General features: G+C 39.6%; 2 pseudogenes across 1 annotated transcript; both read left to right on the forward strand.

Annotated features, from left to right (window-relative positions):
• Nucleotides 1-11,122: 11,122 nt before the first annotated feature.
• Nucleotides 11,123-13,613, forward strand: LOC147515745 (DEAD-box ATP-dependent RNA helicase 21-like; annotated as a pseudogene).
• A 6,213-nt stretch (nucleotides 13,614-19,826) lies between these two features.
• On the forward strand, nucleotides 19,827-23,877 carry LOC147515746 (serine/threonine-protein phosphatase PP1 isozyme 3-like; annotated as a pseudogene). Its single transcript, XR_015212985.1, has 4 exons — nucleotides 19,827-19,853; nucleotides 21,013-21,274; nucleotides 22,935-23,485; nucleotides 23,565-23,877. The product of XR_015212985.1 is annotated as a serine/threonine-protein phosphatase PP1 isozyme 3-like (transcript).
• The last annotated feature ends 612 nt before the right edge of the window (nucleotides 23,878-24,489 follow it).

A 24,489-nucleotide genomic window follows, 5' to 3' on the forward strand; every position in this document is an offset into this window, starting at 1 on the left:
TTGGTCGGATGGGGTGTAAGGTGCAACCTGATGAGGTTGTATCCTCCACCTTTGCCAAGTCATTGCATGGAAAGATCGAATAATAGAATTGGTGGGTCTCACAATGTCGACCCCAACCCAATCCGTGAAACGGGCACAAAAAATTGGGAAGAAACATAGCATAATACGGCAAACTAAAACAGGCATAAGAAGATACTTATGCCTCATGCTATGGGCTCGTGCTAAACTAGACATCAAGGTTCTGGGAAGGTCATGACACATACGTCTCGTGGCTAAAGCAAGGAAGACGCTGCAAGTGGCATCATTCACAGAAGAAAAAAACGCCATTCCCCTAAAATGTTTAGTATGATCCAAAACATAACAGTTCCTATGTTCATGGACAGGCTACCAAGGGCGACGTTATATTCCCCTTGGTCCTCGATACGGAAAATGCCTGCCCCATAAGCTTCATGCAAAAAGTCATAAGTGTAGACATGCATATTATCTACCCCATAACATCATGGGTCTTGTATTTCAGCGGGCATGGCAAGTCCAAGAACAAATGCTAGCAAGAACCATAAGCGGTTCCCAGCCTACGTGTGTGATCACCTCGCGAAACCAAGCACCATAAGTAGTGCTTTGAAACAAATCTTCGAAAGACTATTTCAGTATTATTGTAGGAGATGTCATCTCAACACTACGCTCTGGAACAGCTGCAAATCACCCGAGAATAACCCGCAAAAAACTGGAATTTTCCGTGTTCACAGAAGGCAGGGCGCGGGTGCGCTCCACTTAGGCGCGGGTCGTGCTCTGAGGTTTTTGGAGTTACAGTGTTTGGGCGCGAGTCGCGCTCAAATTGGGGGCGGGTGCACTCAGTGTAAAATTTCAGAAAATGGCTAGGGCGCAGGTGCGCTCCGAGGTGCTGATTTGTGAAAATGGTGAAGAACAACGGGAAACGTGGGAGTGAAAGGTGAGAGATGGAAGTTAGGTGTAGTGTGGGTTGTGAGTGTAGAATGAATGAAGTTTTTATAGGTTTTGAATTGTTAAAACGAATCGGTAGGTTGCCAAAAAGCTTTAAGGCAATTTCCGGAAACAATAAAATTTCGAACCAAAAACGGAAACAACTCATATTCTTGATTCTATAACAACCCTAATATCTTTTATAATTGGATTTAGACTAGTAACTTCTAAACTCTCTTAGATTTCATCCTACCACCACATCTAATCATAGGTATACCAATTATGACAATATTCTCAACCTTCACTCCAAAACAAACTCTAAAATGGAGAATCTTCTACAAATCATGATAGAATAAATAATACCACCCCCAAACAATTCGAAGGTGGGATTAACAATAAAATCCATGCACAATTTGAAAAGAACAACATTATATTAAAATTGAAATTCAAACAACATTTAACTACCAAATTCAAAGTTAACTACGGAATTTAACAACGTAACATCCTATCTACTAAAAATAATAAAAAACAACATCAAAACAACAAACAAAGAGAAATCTAGCTACTCTTAAAGGGAGCAAGGTGGGGATAAAAATAAGAAGTTTAGTGATCAAGCATGGAAAAACCAAACACCCCACCCCCAAACAAATTTTTGAAAACAGGTTTGTAAAAATTTGTTTTAAAACGTGGGTCTTTTAAAGTCAGATTCCCTAGACTTAAAGTGATATATATATGTATTTACATGCAGTTTCTCATATATCAATAATCTAAACAATTGTGGATCTTTCCATAAATAGTTAACATGGAATGCACCACCAAACAGAATCAAGCACCAAGATTTCCTATGACGTAGCTTAGTGGAATGAGAGCAAAGCCTTATAGATCTAAAACCTAATCGAGTATACAGTTTCTTCTTTGTCCTCCTACGAAGGGGATGCCAATTAAATGAACGTGAGAAAATTGATGGTTGTGGAAGATACGTGGGATGTGGATAATTTTGAGAAGGAAAAAATGGAAAAAATGTCAGGTGGCTTGTCCTTGGGTGTTACTTCTTCACCAGTTGGTTTTAGATAGTTATGAAGCATAGGAGAAACGCCAAGGTCAAGTACAAACTCAATGGTTCTTTGAAAAGGTAGAGGGCGAGGAACATTAAGTGATGGAAGGTGAATGAGTGACATGAGGATGTGGGGTGGGTGAATGGTGTTCAACTAGTGTTCTTAGGTCTATATCATCGAGGCCTTGAGATATGCAAGACATTCCTCAATAGGTGGGTAAGAAGAATCAATCGGGATAGAGGGCTTAAAAATTCTTCTTCCGTCATGGCGTCAAGAGATGAATGGATGTCGATGGGAGAGAACTTCATGGAGGCGGCAAAAGAAGGGTTGCAAAAGATTCGAAAGAAATCCTCCTTGATGTTATCTACGTCTAGGGAGTAGAAATTGTGATCCTTGTCTTCTTTCATAAGAGGGGTATCTACTAGTGTGAGGACTAAAGTGTCAGCCGCACTAATGTGAGGTACAAAACTCTCAATGGACTTCACTTCCCCTTCTACAGGCAAACCTAGTTGTCCCTGTTTTTGTCTAAATATGTTAACTTCTATAGAAAGATTTTCAAAAGAAAGAGTCATTGAGCCATCCCGACAATTGATTTGGGCATTGGCGGTTGCCAAGAAAGGACGCCCTAAGATGATGGGAATGGAATCATGAGCAACTTCTGTGTCAAGAATAACAAAGTCGGCTAGATAGTAAAAATCCTGAACTTTAACGAGAATATTTTCAACTACACCCTTGGGATACTTAATAGAACGATCGGCTAACTGCAAAGTTATTTTGGTTGGTTGAAGTTTTGTTAGACCTAGTTGTTTATATAAATAAAAAGGGAGTAAGTTAACACTTTCGCCCCAGTCTAATAAAGCAGGTTGTTATGAAGGTATCACCTAAGGTGCATTGTCTGATAGGGCGACCGGGTCCTTGTACTTAACAATTCCGTTATGTTCAGATAAAGAGGATATTGTTCATTAAGAATGCTTCGTGGGGTATGTTGGTTTTCCTCTTCTTGGTGCACAACTCTTTTAGAAACTTAAGCGTGTCCAGGTAGACTTTTTATAGCTTCTAGAAAAGGTAGGTTTATAGTCAAATTTTTAAACACTTCCCTAATCTCATCAAAATTCTCGTCCTTTTTAGACACAATTAGTCTCTCAGGATACGGTGGTTTATCTTTATACCTAATATAAGGGGGAACATATTTGTTAACCGTTGCTTTATCTTTTATCACTTTCGAACTAGGTTTCCATATTGGAACCTCTACAGGTGTAGGGTCTTCACTTTCTATTATTGGGTCTTGTAATGTTTTCCCTTTTGGTTGTGGTTTTAACCGGGTACTTCTACGGTTGTAGGGTCTTGAGTTTCTATTATAGTATTTGGTATGGTATCATTTTTAGTTTGCGGGTAATCTTTAGGCATAGTCACTTGGTTATCAACTACTGCAGCCACTGAGCGAAGGGTAGTAGTGATCTTTGTAGTCCCCTGGTTTATATTACCATTACACTGAATACTTTTTTTATTTCAATCACGGTGTTTGTTAACTTAGGATTAGGCAATCGCTTGACTTGGAAACACTGTTTGGTTTGGTTATTATTTTGGTTAGAAGACATGTCAATAACCTTTTGGCACAAAGACTGCATCATTTGCATCGTTTGTTTCATCATATTAGAGTTTTGATCATGCTGATCTTTCATCAAGTTGGAGTTTTGTTGCATAATTTGATTTTGTTTCTCCAACAAGATCACTATTACTTTGTCTGTAGATGGTTGTATTGGAATTAAAGCTTGTTGAGCGTTCATGTCTTGTTTGATTTGCTTGGGAAATGATAGTATAATAATATTAGAAATTTCACATCACACATTACTCTCACCATTGTTCCTTTTGGGTTTGAAAACAAATGCATATTATACATATCTATAATATAGTGGTGAGTATTCCCGCCTGTCACGCGGGTGACCCGGGTTCGATCCCCGGCAGCGGCGCCATTTGATAAAAGTAGTTTTACGTAAATCTAACTATCTATGCGTAAACACAAATAATCAATTTACGTAAATACGTGTTTATATCAATATTCCTACTCTCAATAACGAAGTAATATAAGAGTGTCAGGATTCGTTCCACTCTTAAACTGTCTAGACTTAAATCGAATTCAACTAATCAAACCCAAAAGGAACAATGGTGAGAGTAATGTGTGATGTGAAATTTCTAATATCATTATACTATCATTTCCCAAGCAAATCAAACAAGACATGGTATAAAGGGTTGAACTTTGCTTGTTAGAATTTAAAAGGAAACTACTCATATAAGAATTGATTTAAACTAATAGTGACAAATACTAAATTAATGAATTGCAATAGATGTTTAATGGAAAATGAAGCTAGATTATCAAAAACAACTAACTTATTTAATCTAATGAAAAGTAACAATGATTCAATAATCTATATTAAAACAAGGTATGAAAACTAATTAATTAATGGGATAAAACTCAAAACTAGATCTAGATCTATCTTTTTCTAACCCTAAACTCCATTAACATTAGCTTCCTAACCTAATTTATTTTCTAACCTAACTATCTACTATTAACAAAGAGCTAAGCTTTGGTTTTTATATGTTCAGATCCAAAAATCGTGTATGGGCTTGGATCCATGTTTCGGGCCAGAGAATCAGGCCCAAAACCCAATACTTTCAGTCCAAAAAGGCCTCTTCAGCTGCAGTTGACTTCGACAGACTTTTCATCCACTTTTGCTCCTCTGATTGGGTCAAGTCTTGAACCATTGGAAAGCTCTTTCCAAGCCGGTCGTTTTGACATAAGGTAGGCCCAATTCCGAGGTCTGAGTCCAAAGATATGGTCTTCGGAAGTTCTGTTGACTTTGTATTAATTTTACGCCGCGTGGACTTTGACTTTTCATCTTTTGACCGGGCTTTTACTGAGGTTTTGTCTTCTTGAAAATTGGCCTTTAATCACGTAACTCCTTAGCAACCGACCTTTGCTCCTTTATCTCGCTAATGTGGCACATTTCGCACATAATGGACTTTGAAGCCCGAAATGCATAAAACACGTGTCGTCGATTATTAACTCTTACTTATTATTCACATAATTGGTCTAAAAAAATACGATTGTTAAGGGGTTAAAACTACGTTTTGGGCTCTTATCGATACATCGCGACACTATACAACAATTTCATGAGACGAATAAAATCCACTTGCAACATCGTTTCGATCATCCTCTTAACCTTATCATAATGAGGAGGAACTCCTTCATAAGCCTTCAATCTCATTTGTCCCATCAAATATCTTTTTGCCATCGTTCTTGCTACAAAGAATATTTGATAGTTCTTTGTTTATAGACCTTGGCTGGTAAAGGTCAAACATAGGTGGCGACAAAAAATATTCACTTTGGTTTTTCTTATTTTGAATGAACCCCCTCAAGACCTGCTGGAGAAGATGGTGAGGGTGATACTGATGGTGCCAATATATACAAAAACATGTTACAACCAAACAAGATATGGTGCAGCGCCAGGAAAGAAGGGGCACCGTACCGGTGTTGCCTTGATCTGACCCGGTTCACCCTTGTGGAGTTAGTAAACCCGGTTTTTGAGCTATCTGACCCGATTTTTTTTTTAAGTGGTAGAAACGACTGTACTATACGGGCGAAATATAATCGAGAAGAAGAAGATGCGTTGACGATCGTAGACTTGGTGAGGTGGAAAGAAAGTGACAGATATAACGAATAGAAGAGGCCACGACATAATCTAGCTCAGGATCGAGCAGCTTCAAATTGGATCGGCTAGGATATTAAGCTTAAATTATTGAGTTTCGATAAAACTTAAATTTGGCCTGTCGAAGAAGAAAACGGAGAAAAGTGCGGAGAATATGACAAAGCGGTGTCGGAAACAGATATGTTAGTATTTTTTTTTTTAATTTTTTATCAGTTATCGTAAAATTTTGGTTAAGTCTGAAAAAGTGACGAAAAGATTTGTATTTTTGTCGCAGGTTGAAACGGAGGAATTACGAGCAAAAGATATTGATGAAAAATTTCGAGTGGAAAGATCTTAATACCTTAGAAAAAATAAAGAAGTTGAAGAAAGGTTTTGCTCAAGGTGATCACGCCGCAATGCCGTAAAATAAATAAAGAAGTCGGAGAAAATTTTTGCTCAGAAAAATCGACAAAAAGTGTCTCTCAGAAATATCGGCCCAATGCCTTAGAAAAAATAATGAAGCTGACGAAAAGTTTCGTTGAGAAAGAGCGGCGCAATGCCTTAGAAAAAATAATGAATGTGGAAGATAGTTAATCGAAAGTGTTAAGCGAAGCGAATGCAGATTTCGAAGAAGAAAACGAAGATTTACTCGAGCGACCGTAAGATAATTGACAGAGACAATTGATTAGGTAATTGTGTGAATGTAATACCATAGAGCTAAAACTTTTTTTGATGAAAAATAAATAAAAATGGGTTTGCTATTGAATATTGTTGTTGTGTCGATCAGATAACATACCTGCGGAATACTGACAATGTTGTAGATTTATGTAATTGAAATGAAAGAGAACGAGACGCCCCCATGTAGAAAAAAAACCAATCGTGCTTAACTTTGCAAAATTAGGCTAAGCGAGCATAAAAGCGCTCAAATTTAGGGCCGACGGCTAAACGTGGTAACCGTTAGATTTTGTCAAACGATAGTAATGGACTAAGCGGCGTAAAAAAGTTCAAACTTAGGCCGACAAAGTTAAATCGCGATAACTTCATCGATTTTGTCGTAATGATATTAACGAACTAAGCGGCGTAAAAACGCTTCAAACTTAGACTAGCGGTTAAACGTAGTAACCGTCCGATTTTGTCGTAGCGATAGTAATGAGTAAGCGAGCGTAAAAAGCGTTCAAACTTAGACTGACAAAGCTAAATGTGGTAACTTCACGATTTTTTTTTTCAGAATGATAGTAATGAGTAAGCGGCGTAAAAAACGCGTTCAAACTTAGGACCGACAAAGCTAAATGTGGTAACTTCACCGATTTTTTCAGAATGATAGTAATGAACTAAGCGAACATAAAAGCGTTCAAACTTAGACTGACAAAGCTAAATGTGGTAACTTTGTCAGATTTTTTTCGTAATGATAGTAATGAGTAAGCGAGCGAAAAAAGCGTTCAAACTTAGACTGACAAAGCTAAATGTGGTAACTTCGTCAGATTTTTTTCGTAATGATAGTAATGAACTAAGCGAACGTAAAAGCGTTCAAACTTAGACTGACAAAGCTAAATGTGGTAACTTCGTCAGATTTTTTTTGTAATGATAGTAATGAACTAAGCGAACGTAAAAGTGTTCAAACTTAGACTGACAAAGCTAAATGTGGTAACTTCGTCAGATTTTTTTTCGTAATAATAGTAATGAACTAAGCGAACGTAAAAGCGTTCAAACTTAGATTGACGAAAAGATGACTGCAAAAGTGATGTGTCAAGCCCTTCGCTTCTAACGGCGGCGGAGAGATAAGACAATGAATCTGCATGACGTAAGTCATTTCGGGGTCTTTGAGTGATAGAGATGCTATCAAATTGTCGAACAAGACTATGTATCAAACTAAGATAAGCCGCCATACGCTCATCTCTTGCTTTAAAAGACCCACCAAACTGATTTGCAACAAGGCGAGAATCCGTGTATAACTGGAGCTTTCGCGCCCCCAGTGTCAAAGCTGTTCTCAAGGCACAAATGGCATCCTCATACTTAGCTTCGTTATTTGAAGCAGCGAAGCCAGGTTGCACAGATTTCCCAATCTTTTCTCCGCCGGGTTTAACAAAAACACATCCAATTCCCGACCGAGATTTATTATGGGAGCCATCTGAGTAAACAATACATAGGTCAATGGGTTTAGGAATTGCGTTTTCAAGTTGGTCTTCATCGCCCCCAGTTATTGGCGGCAGAATGTCTTCCATAGAATCTTCCTGGCGCAAAAAATCGTCAATAGGAGAATCATCAATCGGAAAATCAGCTACCAAAGAAGCCAGAGCATGTCCTTTTTCAGTAGTACGACTTTCAAAGACAATGCTATATGCATTAAGATAACTTTCCCATTCGGCTAATCTACTTGATTCTGATAAAAAAAGACGGGTCTACCATCATCAATGAAAAGAACATCACTAACAGATTGAGTTGTAGCTGCCAGGTACATGCCACTAGGTTGACCCGTTGAAGGACTTGTCAATATAGGAGGACTGCCCAAATATTTCTTCAGTTGTTGCAATGCCATCTTACAATCAATGTTCCAAGTTGCCGCCCTCTTTAAAGTCTCAGTATCTTTCGATTTAACGACTATATCATCGATATAAGCCTCAATTATTTTTCCCAGCAGATCGGAAAAAATTGTATTGAAGAGTGAAATCCATTTCACCCAGAAGATTTAAAATGCATTGACGCCCGGTCGAGCCTATGTGGAAGATGACACCTGCCATTACCTTTTACAAGAGTTAGAGATTTTAGGCGGTACACACTTTCGGGTCCAACTGGAGATTGTATTTTTCTTTGCGTGTAACCAACCTATCTAGGTCGGTAGTTTGTCTGGGATTGTGGTCTTCCCTCTAGTTGTTTCTGTGATACCTTCATCCCTGCCTGGTCGGACCTGTCTGGGATGGCAGTTTTTCTCAAATCTGCGAGGTCGCCCTTCCCTGTCAGGTCGATCTAGTCTAGGATGAAGGTTTTCATTATACTTTCTTCCGTGACGCCTTTTTTCCCTGTCTGGATGGACCTGTCTAGGATGGCGATTTTCTGCAAATCTGTGAGGTCGGCCTTCCCTGTCAGGTCGGTCTAGTCTGGGATGAAGTTTTTCCTTATACTTTCTTCCGTGACGCCTTTTTTCCCTGTCTGGACGGACCTGTCTAGGATGGCGATTTTCTGCAAATCTGCGAGGTCGGCCTTCCCTCGCCGTCGGTCCAATCTGGGATGAAGTTTTCCTTATACTTTCTTCCGTGGCGCCTTTTTTGGGCGTTTGTACCGCCATTTCGCGGTAGCGCGGTCTTCTTTGCGCTTAACCTAGTAACAAAAATACGTAACTTTTCGTCCGTTGTTGCTTGATGTTCAAAAGTGAGTCGACATCCTTTGGCGCCTTGCAATTGTGGCGAAACGATTAACAAACCGATTTTCTAGTTCATTGTATTGGTGAATTGATCTTGAAGGCAACTCACTAAACCCGGTAATGCTTCTCCTTTTAGAGTTGATGGAAAGAGCTTACATATGAAGCGGATCATCTCCACCCCATAACACCAACTTATTTTTGAACGATAGAACATGCAAGCCAGTATCTCCTTCCGACTCATCATAAAGTTCAAAATCGGGTTGTTTGAATTCGGGATGGTGGTAAGCTTCCTGAATGTCGAGCGAAAACTTATCAAGTACCATCATTGGTATCAAGTTTTTCATTCTTACATCCCTCGACTCTCTATCGTTAAGTTCTTTTGCAATCAACTCTTTCAAACTGTTGTTCTCATAGAGTTAAAGTATTAGCTCGAACAACCGGGCCCGGTCGTGTGCCCATGTGGAGAAGGATACCTTCCATTACCTCTTATTGGAGTTAGAGATCTTTAGCGGTACGCACGATCAGTTCCGACCGGTGATTGTCTTTGTCTATCCCTGTAACCAGCCTGTCTAGGTCGATAGTCACCCTTGGCCGGGTGGTCGGTATAATTATACCACTTCTATATGTTTTGTTGCTCTTGTCTGGGATGCCCGCCTTCCCAGTCATGTCGGACATATCTCGGATGGCAGTCTTCCCTGAAATTGCTTCTCAGAGGTAAATCTTCCATTTGAGATCGGACATGTCTAGGGTAGTAGTTATCCCTGCCAATCCGATTCTCCCTATAAGTACGGGTAATAGGATCATTACTCTTAGAGTGTGCACTGGTTGATTGTGTTTGAGAAATAACACGTTGTTGAGGATGATGAAGTGGATTTTCAAGACGGTCCCATACACTGGAATGGCCTGCATCCCTTGGTGGTCGCCTGATGTTATTGAATTTGTAGCCTCGTCCACCAGCCTTTGCCTCTTTGCCAGCTTCCTTCTCAAGTTCCTATTTTAAAATTTTGACTTGTCGTAACTCACGCTCAACCGTATTAGGAGTGGCGGTAGTGGAGGCGGTGGTGGTGGTGGTGGCGGTGGCGCTGCTACGGTTGGATGTTGAGAATTGATCTTACCACTAGGAGCAACTTGATTGTTCAACGGTTCTTGCATTGGCCGATTTGAATTTCGAGGGTTGCGATTCCTATTGGCAGGAGGAATATGTTGACTGTTCGGTTTGCTTCTTGTGCTTACCATCTTGATTGTTTCACGTGATAATGGATTCAAAATCCCTACAGACGGCGCCAATTATGTTTCAGCAGTAAACTGCTTCAACACAACGAGAGCAATGGTAAAGAACACACTAAGAAACAGAGGAATTTGATGTTGGGGAGATGAAATCGAACCAAATAATGGTCGCCCGCACTCCAAGATCTATTATCTAGGGATCAAGTTTCCACGTAGTTCCTTATGAAAAATAATGTGGTATTTATATAGGTAGAGTAGAGAGTCCTTGTAGCTCAAGTAATCTTGTTGCTTGAGTAATTGTGATAGAATATAACTATCAACTGATAATTATCTCTTTGATAAGAAATGAATATGGACATAAATCAATGTACATTAGTGGCAAGTCATGTGACTAAGATTCAGCCTTAGACACATGCGTTAATAGGCCTATACATTGATCCATGATATTGCAAATTGGACTTTAGCCCTGTCGATTAAATGAATAAAATAGAGACTCTTACTAATGGATGTTTGCCACGTAGGTGGGGGTCGAAACAATTACATCCCCTCAAAGAGGTACATAAATAACGAGTCTCGAAATACAACTTAGAACCTAAATTAGAGTAAGAAATAACAACCACTACATTTAGTCTTTACAAGGATCAACTAGAGAAGATAACAAAGCCTAAAATCTCCTTGAAGAACAACAACACAAGTAGGTTCAATAGATCATCCCATTGACACCCTATACATCAAACCACTCGAAGGTCCTACAAAACCCAATGACATGGAGCAACTCCTAGTTCTGATCTACAGTCCAATAGTAAAACGAAACACAAAAGCCCAAACAACAAAATCCAAGATGGTAGTCGTTTTTCGGCGGGTTATATAATCAATCAAGTAATTGTTGGGCTTTGTCCTTGGGCCGTAATCTCATAGGCCCAAAACTGAACGTAGTATTGTTAAAAGAAACAAAAGGAACACTCCAGTTACCTAATTTTTCAGTTTCTAATAAATTCCATCCTCAACTTCCCATCCTGCAATTCTCCAAGAGATCATTCACCATGAAACGCTCTTCCGAAGATACCCTCACAACCCCAACTCCAAATTCCAAAAAAATCGTTTTCCTAACCAAAGCCGAACGCGAAAAGATAGCCATCCAATGCCGCCAAGACGAACACGCAGCCGACTTGAAACGCCGCCAAGAACAAAACGGCTCCACCTCAAAACCCCAGTCCAACCATTGCCCCACTCGTCACCATCGCTCTTCTCGTGACTCGGACCGTTGAACCCGGGATTGGGAACGCGAAGAAGAGAACCGGTCTAGAGAACGAGCTAGAATAGAAAAACAAGCTGAAAGAGAATGTGAGAAAGAGATGGACGCAATTAAAGACCAATATTTAGGAACAAAGAAACCGAAAAAGAGAGTTATTAAATCGAGTGAGAAATTCAGATTCTTGTTTGATTGGGAAAATACGGAAGACACGTCACGTGATATGAATATACTTTATCATAACCCACATGAAGCACAGCTTTTATTTGGGAGAGGGTTTCGTGCTGGTATGGATAGAAGGGAGCAGAAAAAGCTTGCTGCCAAGAATGAGAAAGAAATGAGAGAAGAGATTAGGAAGAAAGACGGTGTTGAGGAACGGCCTGAGGAAGCTGCTCTACAGAATCAGAAAGAGGAGGCGGCGGAGGTTTATGATACGTTTGATATGAGAGTTGATAGGCATTGGTCGGAGGAGAAGTTGGAGGAAATGACGGAACGGGATTGGAGGATAATTAGGGAAGATTTTAATATTTCTTATAAAGGGTCTAGGATACCGAGGCCGATGAGGAGTTGGGTGGAAAGTAGGTTGACTACGGAGTTGTTGAAGGCGGTGGATAAAGCCGGGTATAAGACACCTTCTCCTATTCAGACGGTGGCGATACCACTTGGGTTGCAGCAGAGAGACGTGATTGGGATTGCGGAAACTAGGTCAAGTAAAACTGCTGCTTTTGTACTTCCAATGTTGACTTATATATCTAGATTGCCACCTATGAGTGAGGAAAATGAGGCTGAGGGTCCTTATGCTGTTGTTATGGCTCCTACTAGAGAGCTTGCGCAGCAAATTGAGGATGAGGCTGTTAAGTTTGTGCATTATTTGGGTATTAAGGTTATGTCTATTGTTGGTGGGTAGTCGATTGAGGAACAGGGGTTTAAGATTAGGCAGGGTTGTGAAGTTGTTATTGCGACTCCTGGTCGTCTTATTGATTGTTTGGAGAGGCGGTATGCAGTTTTGAATCAGTGTAATTATGTGGTACTAGATGAAGCTGATAGAACGATTGACATGGGTTTTGAGTCTCAGGTTGTTGGAGTGTTAGATGCTATGCCTTCTAGCAATTTGAAACCTGAGAATGAGGATGAAGAGCTGGACGAGAAGAGGATTTACAGAACTACTTATATGTTTAGTGCAACTATTCCACCAGCTATGGAGAGACTTGCTAGGAAGTATTTACGGAACCCTGTCATGGTAGCTATTTGTACTGCTGGAAAGGCAACTGATCTTATTACGCAGCATGTGATTATGATCAAGGATTCAGATAAATGGCCTAGGCTGCAGAAGCTGCTTAATGATCTTGGCGATAAGACTGCTATCGTGTTCATTAATACTAAAAAGTCTGCTGATTATCTCTCCAAGAATTTGGATAAGGCGGGGTATCGTGTGACTACTTTGCATGGAGGGAAGTCGCAGGAGCAGCGTGAGATTAGTCTTGACGGTTTCATAAATAAACAGTTCAATGTTCTTGTTGCCACAGATGTAGCAGGGCGTGGGATTGATATACGTGACGTAGCCCATGTTATAAACTATGATATGCCTGGGAATATTGAAATGTATACACATCGTATTGGAAGGACAGGGCGTGCAGGTAAAACAGGAACCGTAACAACATTTTTAACTCTTCACGACTCAGATGTATTTATGATCTTAAACAAATGCTCATTCAAAGCAATAGTCCGGTGACCCCTGAGCTGGCAGGGCATGAAGCTTCAAAATTCAAGCCTGGGTCAATTCCTGACAGACCCCCAAGACGCAATGACACAGTTTTTGCTCATTGATGTGCTTCTATGAAGACTAGGGGTGTCTCTTTTTGCCGAATTTCCGATTTTTCCGAAATCCGACCCGAAATTGATTTGGCTATGGGTGTAGTTTTCATGGGCCGATTTTTCGATTTCCGAAAATTCCGAAAACAAAATTGGATCGGATTTGGATATAATTCTAAAATCCGATCCGATCCGAAAATTCCGAAATTTCCGATATTATTGCCAATTTATTCCGAAAATATATACTTCTCTCACTATCCACTTGATTAGATCTCGACCGTTCATACATTTTCTAGTTTTTTACTTCCAAAAACAAAACAAAAACATAACCTAGCCGCTGCTTTCCCACTTAAATTGGACCACTCTGTCATTACACCGTCTACCATAACAACAATGATATGAAAAAAAATGTCATTGAGTCATACAATGACTTCCAAACCAATCCAAAAGCCAAATTCCAATAGATAGAATATTATGTAAAGCTACTTAGAGTCCAAGATCATAATCCATTATTTATGCAGACACTTCACGCTTCAATTTCCACACACGAAAAAAGATTGAAACATTACAAATATTCAGACCTCAACAGAATGCAATGCTTGCTATTGGTGGCTGCAGGTTCTTTTTCATGTTTTTTCTTGGATCACTTGTTTGAATGAAAATGGGTTTTCTCAGTAAATAAGTGCGTATTGTTGTTGGTACATTGGTGTTGTGGACATGGTTTTCTCTCCCTACAATGAACATTAGCGTATGATATTCCAAAAATAATTGAAAGTAAAGAGATCTTTGAAAATTTACCAAGTATTCCGAAATTTCCGAGTTATTCCGAAATTTCCGAAAGTTTTGAAATTGGAAATATATTTTGAATCCGAAAAAAAATTGGATCGGATTTGGCTAGCATATTAGGTTCCGAAAAATTTTTGGAAAAATTCTGAAGGAGGTTAATCCGATCCGAAGTCACCCCTAATGAAGACACTTTAGACAAGAGTGTTGGGAGATTTCACTAGAAAGTCACACCTCAATCTAACTACTTTCTATTCCAAATGATTTCAACTTGGAGCTCACACCAGGAAAATCACTCACCCAAGACTTTGGTAGTTATCACAACAAACTCAAACAAGCAAAACTACTAATTTATCATTACCCATAACAAGCAAATAATAAATAAGGAAGTAAATAATGCAAAGAGACACAAAGATTTAGGTGGTTCGGTAAATGTTACCTACATCCACACAAGAGCCGAGTTTCCTTTATAGCAAAGATTGGAGAGTTTACAAGAGATATCAAGAATCAAGAACAAGAGGCCTCACTCAAACCCTAGCTCAATAGAGCTCCCACAAAACCCAAGAAATGAATCACTCAAAAGTTGTCTCAAAACCCTAATCTATTTTCTTTATATAGGTACACATAGAAAAAAGTGAGAAATATGGGCTTTGGGCTGAAATATCGACAAACCATCGAAATTCCGAAAAGTTTCAGAACTCTAACTTCAAACGACACCATCAGGTCGTTGGGAGGTAAAACCAGCAACATTACTTCCAAACGGTGCGCGTAGACCGCTCAACGCTTTTCTCAAACGACTTCACCAAGTCGTTTGGCTCTCTTCCCACATGATGCCCACATGTCGTTCAAGCTTGCTGGTGAGATACCAGAGCTTCATTCGCTTGACGGTTCCGCAGCCCAACAATCTCCCACTTGGAACCTTCGAGATTCTACATGCACATCATATCTCAATTGTAACAACTCCATCCAATTCCAATTTACTAAAGAAACACTCGGCTCATCCATCATGGTCTTCAATCAAGAAGACCCACCGGGTTGAACACAACTTCAACTTCTCGATGAGCACGCGGTCTTGGTCAACATATCCCAGCGGATTCTCACTCCCTCGGATCTTCTCAAGTGCCAAAACCTCATCCTCCAACAGAGATCGGATAAAATGATACCGGAGACCAATGTGCTTGGTCCTAGAATGAAAAGCGAATTCTTAGCAAGATGTATAGCACTGACCGCCATCGTGATAACACACTCCTCTCTTGCTTCATCCCAAGTTCTTCCATCAATCCCTGTAACCAGATCATCTCTTTGCTTGCCTCTGTAACGACCACATACTCTGCTTCTCTGGTAGACAAAGCAATCTTCAGAATCGAAAATCCAACTCATCACGGTAGCACCTCCATCGTAAAGACATAACCAAGAGTGCTTTCTTCAAGCGATCTACCTCACCTGCAAAATCGGCATCCACATACCTTTGCAGGTTCACAACACCCCTTCCATAACATAGGCATTTCTCTGTGGTACTTCTTAGATATCTCAATATCCACTTCACGGCTTCCCAATGTTGCTTGCCAGGATTAGACATAAATCGATTGACAGCTCCCACTGCTTGGGCTATATCCGGACGCGTGCAAACCATGACATACATAAGACTTCCATAAAGTTTCTTTTCTCAACAGTCTTGGGAGAGTGTTCTTTGGACAACTTGAAGTGGACTGCCAAAGGTGTGCAAATTGGTTTCGTACTACCCATGTTGAACCTCTTCAATACCTTCTCAACATACTTTCGACTGAGACAACTCGAATACCTTTACTTTATCTCTTCCTCGATCTACATCCCTAGAATCTGTTTCGCTGCACCCAAGTCCTTCATAGAGAACTCACTTGCCAACTTCTCTTTTAATCTCCCTATTTCTGACATATCAGAACTCGCTACTAATATATCATCAACATATAGTAATAGGATGATGTAGCTGGAGTCGAACCTCTTGAAGTAGCAATAATGGTCAGCGTTGCACTTATAGTAGCCATTTCCTTGCATGAAGTTATCAAACTTCCTGTACCACTGCCTAGGGGCTTGTTTCAAACCATACAAACTCTTTCTAAGCATGCATGCCATATTCTCTTTACCCTTCTTGATGAAACCCTCCGGTTGATGCATGTAAATTTCTTCAACTAGGTCACCATGGAGGAAGGCAGTTTTAACATCCAACTTCTTAAGATACAAATCTTCCGCTGCAACAATACTCAACACTAACCGAATAGTATTCGGGCCACCACCGGGAGAATATCTCGTGAAGTCAATGCACGCTTTTCTGGCGAAAAACCCTTGACTACTAGCCTCGCTTTGTATCTCTGGGAACCATCATGTTCCTCTTTGACTCTAAACACCCATTTGTTCTGTAGAGCCTTCTTGCCTATGGGTAGTTTGGCTAACTCCCACGTGCTATTAGAGATGAGGGACTTCATCTCATCTTGCATAGCAAGCTCCCACTTGCTTGCATCACTAGCCTCCAATGCTTCATCATACCATTGAGGCTCGCCACCATCAGTAAGTAGTAAGTAATTCACATAGGTGGAGGGCGGATATCTCGTACTCGGTACATGTGGCCTGGATGTTTTCCTTGGGGCACGAGGTGGAGATGGACTCGGTGGTGTAGTATTCTCATTATTCTCTGAGTCACTACTACTATCATCCTCTGACTGTGGGGCTCCCACTATACCACGACTTACAACAAAGTTTTTCAACTTAACATACTCTGTGCCACTCTCTGTACCCGATTCCTTGGTTTGTGCTTCATCTCTGTTCTTGTACATCACTTTCTCATTAAACACAACATCTCTACTACGAATGATTTTCCGATTTTGATCATCCCAAAAGCGATACCCAAAATCATTACTGCCATAGCCGATGAAGGTACACTTTAGTGACTTAGCATCAAGCTTGCTTCTAGCTTGGTCACTAATGTGGACATATGACACACAACCAAACACCTTCAAATAGGAAAGGTTCACATCCTTCCCGCTCCATATTTCGTCTGGATTCTTTAAATCCAAAGGTACTGATGATCCTCCATTGATCAAGTAAGTTGCTGTGCTAACACTTTCTACCCAGAACTGCTTGGTCAAGCCTGCTAGTGTACGCATACACCTAGCTCTCTCTGTCAGTGTTCTATTCATCCGCTCTGCAACCCCATTCTGCTGAGGTGTCCCTGGCAAAGTCTTTTCCATCTTGATGCCATTGTCAGCACAATACTTCTTAAAACCTGAATCCTCATACTCTCCACCGATGTCGGATCTCAGCTTCTTTACTTTCAAGCTTATCTCATTCTCAACCATGGCCTTCTAAGTCTTGAACACTTCAAATACTTCTGACTTGTGTCTCAAGAAATAGACCCACACCTTCCTAGTATAGTCATCAATGAAAGTCACAAAATATGATTTTACGCCAAGTGAAGAGACATTAGCTGGCCTCCATACATCTGTATGAATCAACTCAAGCCTTCTAGCTTTCGGAGTCTGACCCATTCTCTGAAAACTCACCCGCTTCTGCTTTCCAAATACACAGTTCTCACAGAAGTCAATTTTAGTAGACTGTAACTTTGGGAGTTTACCAGAAGAGTGAAGGATTTTCATTCCTTTCTCACTCATATGACCAAGTTTGCGGTGCCAAACATTCGGATCCTCTTTGCCATGTGCCACGGCAATCGACTCACAACCATGTGCAGTCATGTAGAGAGTACCATCTTTCTTACCATTTGCAACAACCATTGAACCCTTCGAGACCTTCCAAGTATCACCGGTGAAGACTGTAACAAATCCTTCACTTGCCAATTGCCCTACAGAAATCAAATTCTTCCTCAAATCCGGAATGTGTCTGACGTCCCTCAATAACCATGGCGAGCCATTCATCTTGACATGCACGTCACCCTTGCCGACAATGTCACAAGGTTGATCATCACCGAGAAAGACCGTTCCAAGGTCACCTTCGGTGTAGTTTTCAAGGAACTCTTGATGTGAGGTAGCATGGAAATTAAGATGCGCCGGAATCAAGTACCCAAGACTCCTTCTTATGCTCCATCGAACATATCAAAGCATCATCTACCATATTAACAACATTAGCTTCTTGATTCTTTTTCTTGTTCTTATTAATGTTGTTGTTGTTTCTTGGTGCTGGGCAATTGTTACTATAGTGGCCATGCTTACCACAATTGTAACATACAATTTCACTTATGTCTCGAGGATTGTGTTCAACGCTTTGCAATTGGGGGGCTTGAGATTTTGATCTCCCCCTCCACTTTTTCTAAATACGACTCCTGTTTGAATTTCTTCCTCTACTTTCGGTCTTTGAATCTCGACCACGAAGGTTGACCCGAAGATGAAGGACAATCCTGTCTCAGGATTTCCTCGGTTAGTACCATACTAACAACGTGCTCAAACTTCAACTTGGTCATTCCCGTAGAGCCACTAATAGCCGCCATAGTCGCCTTCCAACTTGGAGGCAATTGTCCAAGTATCGCCAAAGCTAGCACCCCATCGCTAAATGTAATCTCAACCGACTCCAATTGGTCCTTAGTTTGGTTGAATTCATTTAGGTGATCCTTGAAGGAGGTCCCCTCCGACATTCTCATACTAAATAGCTTGGTGATCAAATAGACTTTGTTCGCAGCCGAGGGTTGTTCATACATCGTAGTAAGTGCCTCCATGAGAGACTTCGCCGTCTTCTTAACGGTTTTAATATTGAAGGCTACCGACTTCGAGAGACTCAATTGGATTGTGGCCAATGCCTTTTTATCTTGCAAATCCCATTTGTGTTGCGGAATCTCATCGGGTTTTTCACTTATCAATGTTTCCATCAAATCCTTTTGATAGAGTACGTCCTCGATTTGCATCTTCCAATAGCCGAAGTTTGTTCCATCAAACTTCTCTATCTTGTAGCTTTCTTTTTCGGTTGTCATGACTTCCACTGAACCAAAACAACGGTGGAGAACCTCTCAGAGGAATTTCTTCAAACACCTAGCTCTCAATGCTAAAGGTGGAGTCTTTCCTCACTCACCTTGTTCCAATGATTCAAAACCGTGCTCCGATACCACTTGTTGAGAGATTTCACTAGAAAGTCACACCTCAATGTAGCTACTTTCTATCCCAAATGATTTCAACTTGGAGCTCACACCAAGGAAATCACCCACCCAAGATTTTGGTAGTTATCACAACAAATTCAAACAAGCAAAATCACTAATTTATCATCACCTATAACAAGCAAACAATAAATAAGAAAGTAAATAATGCAAAGAGATACAAAGATTTAAGTAGTTCGGTAAATGTTACCTACATCCACACAAGAGCCGAGTTTCCTTTATAGCAAAGATTAGAGAGTTTACAAGAGATATCAAGAATCAAGAACAAGAGGCCTCACTCAAACCCTAGCTCAATAGAGCTCCCACAATACGCAAGAAATGAATCTCTCAAAAGTTGTCTCAAAACCCTAATCTATTTCCTTTATCTAGCTACTTTCTAGATAAAGAAAATTGATATAGAAAAAGATGAGAAAAATAGACTTTGGGCCGAAATATCGACAAACCGTCGAAATTCCGAAAAATTTCATAACTCTAACTTCAAACGACACCATCAGGTCATTGGGAGGTAAAACCAGCAACATTACTTCCAAACGGTGCGCGTAGACCGCTCAACGCTTTTCTCGTTTGGCTCTCTTCCCACACGATGTCCACATGTCGTTCAAGCTTGCTGGTGAGATACCAGAGCTTCATTCGCTCGACGGTTCCACATCCCAACAAAGAGTTCAACGTAGTGCTTACACTGGTCCTCTGTAGCTGCCCATTCCGAGTTGTACTACAGGCATAGGGAACTGTTTGCTTTCATCGATGTAAATGTTTCAAGAAGTACTTTCATATGATTTTTTCATCGAAAGGAAGAAAAATTAGATTTCATGCTTCAATTTAGAACTATGTGATGTTAGAATGGTCTAAAAATTGTTTAAAAGCTCCGTGGAGTTTTTACAGTTACCTGATTATGTCATTTGTGGTCTATCTTTCCTTTGTCTTGTCGTATAGTGTCCTTTGTACTTGCACAAGTTATTGTTTGTTTTTCAAGCATTGGCATCCGAGCTTTTTTCTTATTTATCTATATGGCCTTTGTCATTGTTCGTCAATGCTTGTATTCTGGTGCCCTGTTAACATGTTATTAACTTGATCTACGTGAGTATGTATCCCGCAGAGTTGATCTTATGCTTGAAATTTAGTTTTACTAACAATTTTTAATTTCTTTTTAGTATAAAATATGTTATTTCTTTATGTATAGTGTGTTGTCTGTTCTGGCTACGCACACCCTTTTTGGTGGCAGATGCAATGATGCATATGGCATGCCAAAGCATAGATCAGCATTTTAGGCTAATAGGCTTAAATGCTTAATATTGTCGTTTCAATTTTGTTTTTGGTCAGATGATTGACCTTTGTCTCCGGAAAGTGAATGTTTGGGTTTTTTTTAGGTGGACTGAAATGAAGCCTGTAAAGTTTTGATCTTTATATTAGAATATTGATTGTATGGATTTCTAGATTCTTTCTTGGGATTAATGAATTTGGTGTTCTTTTGTGGCTTTAGATGGGTCATACACTATCAGTTTAGCTGTTTATGTTTGTGCTGGTAGTTTCATAGAGGGTTATTAGGCAGGCTAGGATTATAATATCTTTGAAGGGTATGTGTTGGGACATAATAGATGCTCGAGTGTTATCCATGTATAGTTTAATAGAAAGCTTGTAAGTAAAGAAACGATTGATGTTAATAGGAGGAAGTTAGTACTCACTGATGATATCATCTCATTCCTTTCGATATGCTAATGGGCTAGTTGAAGAACCAAATCATGAGTATGATTTAGGTTAAAGGCTTGTAGGGGACAGTAGAGTACTCCCAACTTGCTCAAAAATGGGCTGGTGCCTCTGAGACACATCCATCTGGTCTTACTCACTTGAATATTTCAAAGAAAACTCTGGGATGCTTTGTGAAGTCTCTTTTAAAGGTATCCTCAAAAGGGATTAAACAGCTCTTTAAATTTGGAAGAAACACGATAAAGCATAATGTTGAATCGGAAAGATTGAACATCAAAGTTTCTACAGTTGACAATCACACTGGGAGCACGGCTTCTTCCAAAGCAGGTAACATAGATCTCATCACACACATACTTGGAATTGACTGATACTGTATCGCTTTAGTTGTTCAGAAGTATCTTTTAAGATTTTTAATGCAATGGCCTTTCAGGTGAAAAATTGGAGCAAAGAGGTGTTAAATATGCAACCAGGCCCAATCCGTTGTCTATAGCATAGTAGTATTCAAATAATTTGGCCATTGTTAGTTAGCCAAAATTATCCATATTGTGAGGGTTGATACTGATATCTATCCCCTAAATCATCCTTACTAATATCATCAGTTCACACATTTAAGACTCTCGGTTCTCAAGCAGAACTTCTAGAGCCACAATCCCGCGACACGAAATGGTGAGATTTTCATTCAAGCTGAACATATTTTCATCTTTTCTTCTCGTGATATTTTTCTTCAACAGCCCAATTTATTAGAACTTGAAGCTCCCATCAAGATCTGTGGCCAGTTTCTTTTTCTTAAATTTTTATACTGTTTTCGATTAAAGTATGAATAATATGTTAGTTTTTTTTTTGATTGGTAAGCCTGTTTTAAATGAGATCAGTAACTCTTTGATGCTGGCAGGGTTCGAGCCCCAGTTAAAGTTCGAATCTTTAATTTTGCAGCTGTGTTTTGAGATAATTTTGTTTTAGTTAAATAATGTAGTTATTTAAAATGGAATAAACAATTTCTGAAGAAAATTTTGGCTAGTTTGATGGATAGGCTAATATCTTGCTTAGTGAGTTCTAGTGATATGGTGGTTGACTGGTGAGGTTTAATTTTATTTTGGGTTATTGGAGTTGGAGTGTCTGACTGAGTGATGTGTTCAGTTGAGTTCTTAGGACATAGGGAATTTTTGGAGAGTTGATACTTGTCTTGTTATTGATATACTCAGACAAGGGTGGGAGAAGCAAATGAATGGTGTCATAATTTTTGATTGGCTAGCGTTTGACAAGTGAAGATAGGCCTGGGGATCGGTTTGTGTGGCATCTCATCAAGGAGACTAACATGTGTGTTTCTCATTATTGGATTTCTGGATTACCCAAAACCTAACATTTCTCTTGGCCCTAGGAAGAGTTGGTTTCTAACAATTGGTTTAGATTTATATCCCCAAGCAGGCCATATTGGTGTCAGAGGTTTATATTGAAGTCAGTTACATACTTACATGTAGTCTGCTAGAAGCTTACAATGCTAATGTCTATAACAATTATAAGTTTATAACACAGTCCTAGAAAGTTTCAGTATGTGTTCTCAGGTTCTGCTATAGTATGCTTTATCCAAATTGACACGTTCTTTTGGATAGTCAAAATATGAAATCGACTTTTAATCAACATGGGAGCAAGAGTTTCTTAATTTATGAGACTGTAGGATAGCCCATAATAAGCTGCAGGGGAGCTTCAGGATTTTAGAGAAATCCTGTTAACTGCAGTAAAATTATATTTAGCCATTGAACAAGAGAAGAATAGAGAGAGTCTGGAGAAGAAGAGAGAAAAGACAATACGGACTTAATTAGTTTTGGCCTTCTCTCAAACATCTATGTACTGTCTAAGCAGAACTGTTCTTTATAGTTTAGAAATTACAGCCTTTTTAGTTTGTTTATTATATATACAGATAATAGTGGCTGTGGCTTGAAAGACAGTTTTCTTATCCCCCTCTTGTTTCATTTACTGGTGGTTGCAGGTGACATTCATGGGCAATATGGTGATCTTCTAATGCTTTTTGAATATGGAGGCAAGCCAATTATTTGTTCTTAGGGGATTACGTAGATTGTGGCAAGCTGAGTTTGGAAATTATATGCCTTTTGCTTGCATATAAAATCAAATACCCTGAGAACTTTTTCCTTTTTAGAGGAAATCATGAATGTGCTTCTATTAATCGGATATATGGGTTTTATGATGAGTGTAAACGCCGGTTTAATGTGAGGCTTTGGAAAGCTTTCACGGATTGCTTTAATTGTCTCCCGGTTGTGGCTCTTATAGATGACAAAATCTTATGCATGCATGGTTGTCCTTTCCCCAGATTTGACAAACATGGATCAAGTTAGAAACTTAACTCGCCCAACTGATGTTCCGGACACTGGTTTGCTTTGCGACTTACTCTTGTCAGATCCTGGTAGAGATGTTAAGGGATGGGGAATGAATGACAGAGGAATCTCGTATACTTTTGGTGCTGATAAAGTGTCAGAGTTCTTACTGAAGCATGATTTGGACCTTGTCTGTCGGGCACATCAGGTTGTTAGTGTTCAGACTTACCTTTTTGTCTTGTTATTTATGATTGAGCAATTTCATAAAATCTTGTATTCCATTGCAGGTTGTGGAGGATGGATATGATTTTTTGCTGACAGACAACTTGTTACAATATTCTCAGCCCCCAACTACTGTGGGGAATTTGATAATGCTGGGGCGATGAAAGCTTAATGTGCTCTTTTCAAATTCTGAAGCCAGCTGAGAAGAAAATGAAATTCATGATGTCATCTAAAATGGGATGATTGCCAAAGTTGATACTTCACGTTTCTGAGGTCAGTTCCATATTCTTAGTTATGTCATGGTTTCTGTATCATTGATTTTATCTCTGGTTATGAGAAAGTCAGCCATTACGTGCTGGTGATTACTATCTATGAAGCATGGACACTCCTCTAGGGCAACGTATCCGTGTCGGACACGTATCGGCCTCCGACACGCCTCCGACACGTGTCCGATACTCGATTTGGAGTGTCGGATTTATTAATTAATTTTTAGAATTTCCGACACTCCGTGGACACACGAGGGGCACTTCTACATTTTATTCTTATTTTTTTAAAAGTGATTAAAATACTTAAAAGAAGACACGACTTGGTAAGGGTTTTATTTCACTTTTGAAATAAAAAAACTGAGGCACAATGCATGACTGCACTTGATGATTGCCAAGTCCTTTTTATATATATTTGTTACAAATCTTCTATAATTGTTATTTCTTTCGTTGGCATTAGCTTACATTATTGGACATGTATGTTGTTGTTTAATCTTTTAGAGTTAGACATGTTCAAACTAGTGTTCATATTTTGATTAAAATGTGGTGGAGAATGTTAAATTTCAATTATATATATATATATATAACGTGTCCATGACGTATCCGTGTTCTACTTTTTTGAATTATGCCGTGTCTGCGTGTCCGTGTCGTGTCGTGTCGTATCTGTGTCGCGTATCAGTGTCCGTGCTTCATAGATTACTATTATCATGATACTTAGGAGTTTACT

Source organism: Coptis chinensis, chromosome 2, assembly GCF_015680905.1.
Source record: "Coptis chinensis isolate HL-2020 chromosome 2, ASM1568090v1, whole genome shotgun sequence".
NCBI lineage: Eukaryota > Viridiplantae > Streptophyta > Magnoliopsida > Ranunculales > Ranunculaceae > Coptis > Coptis chinensis.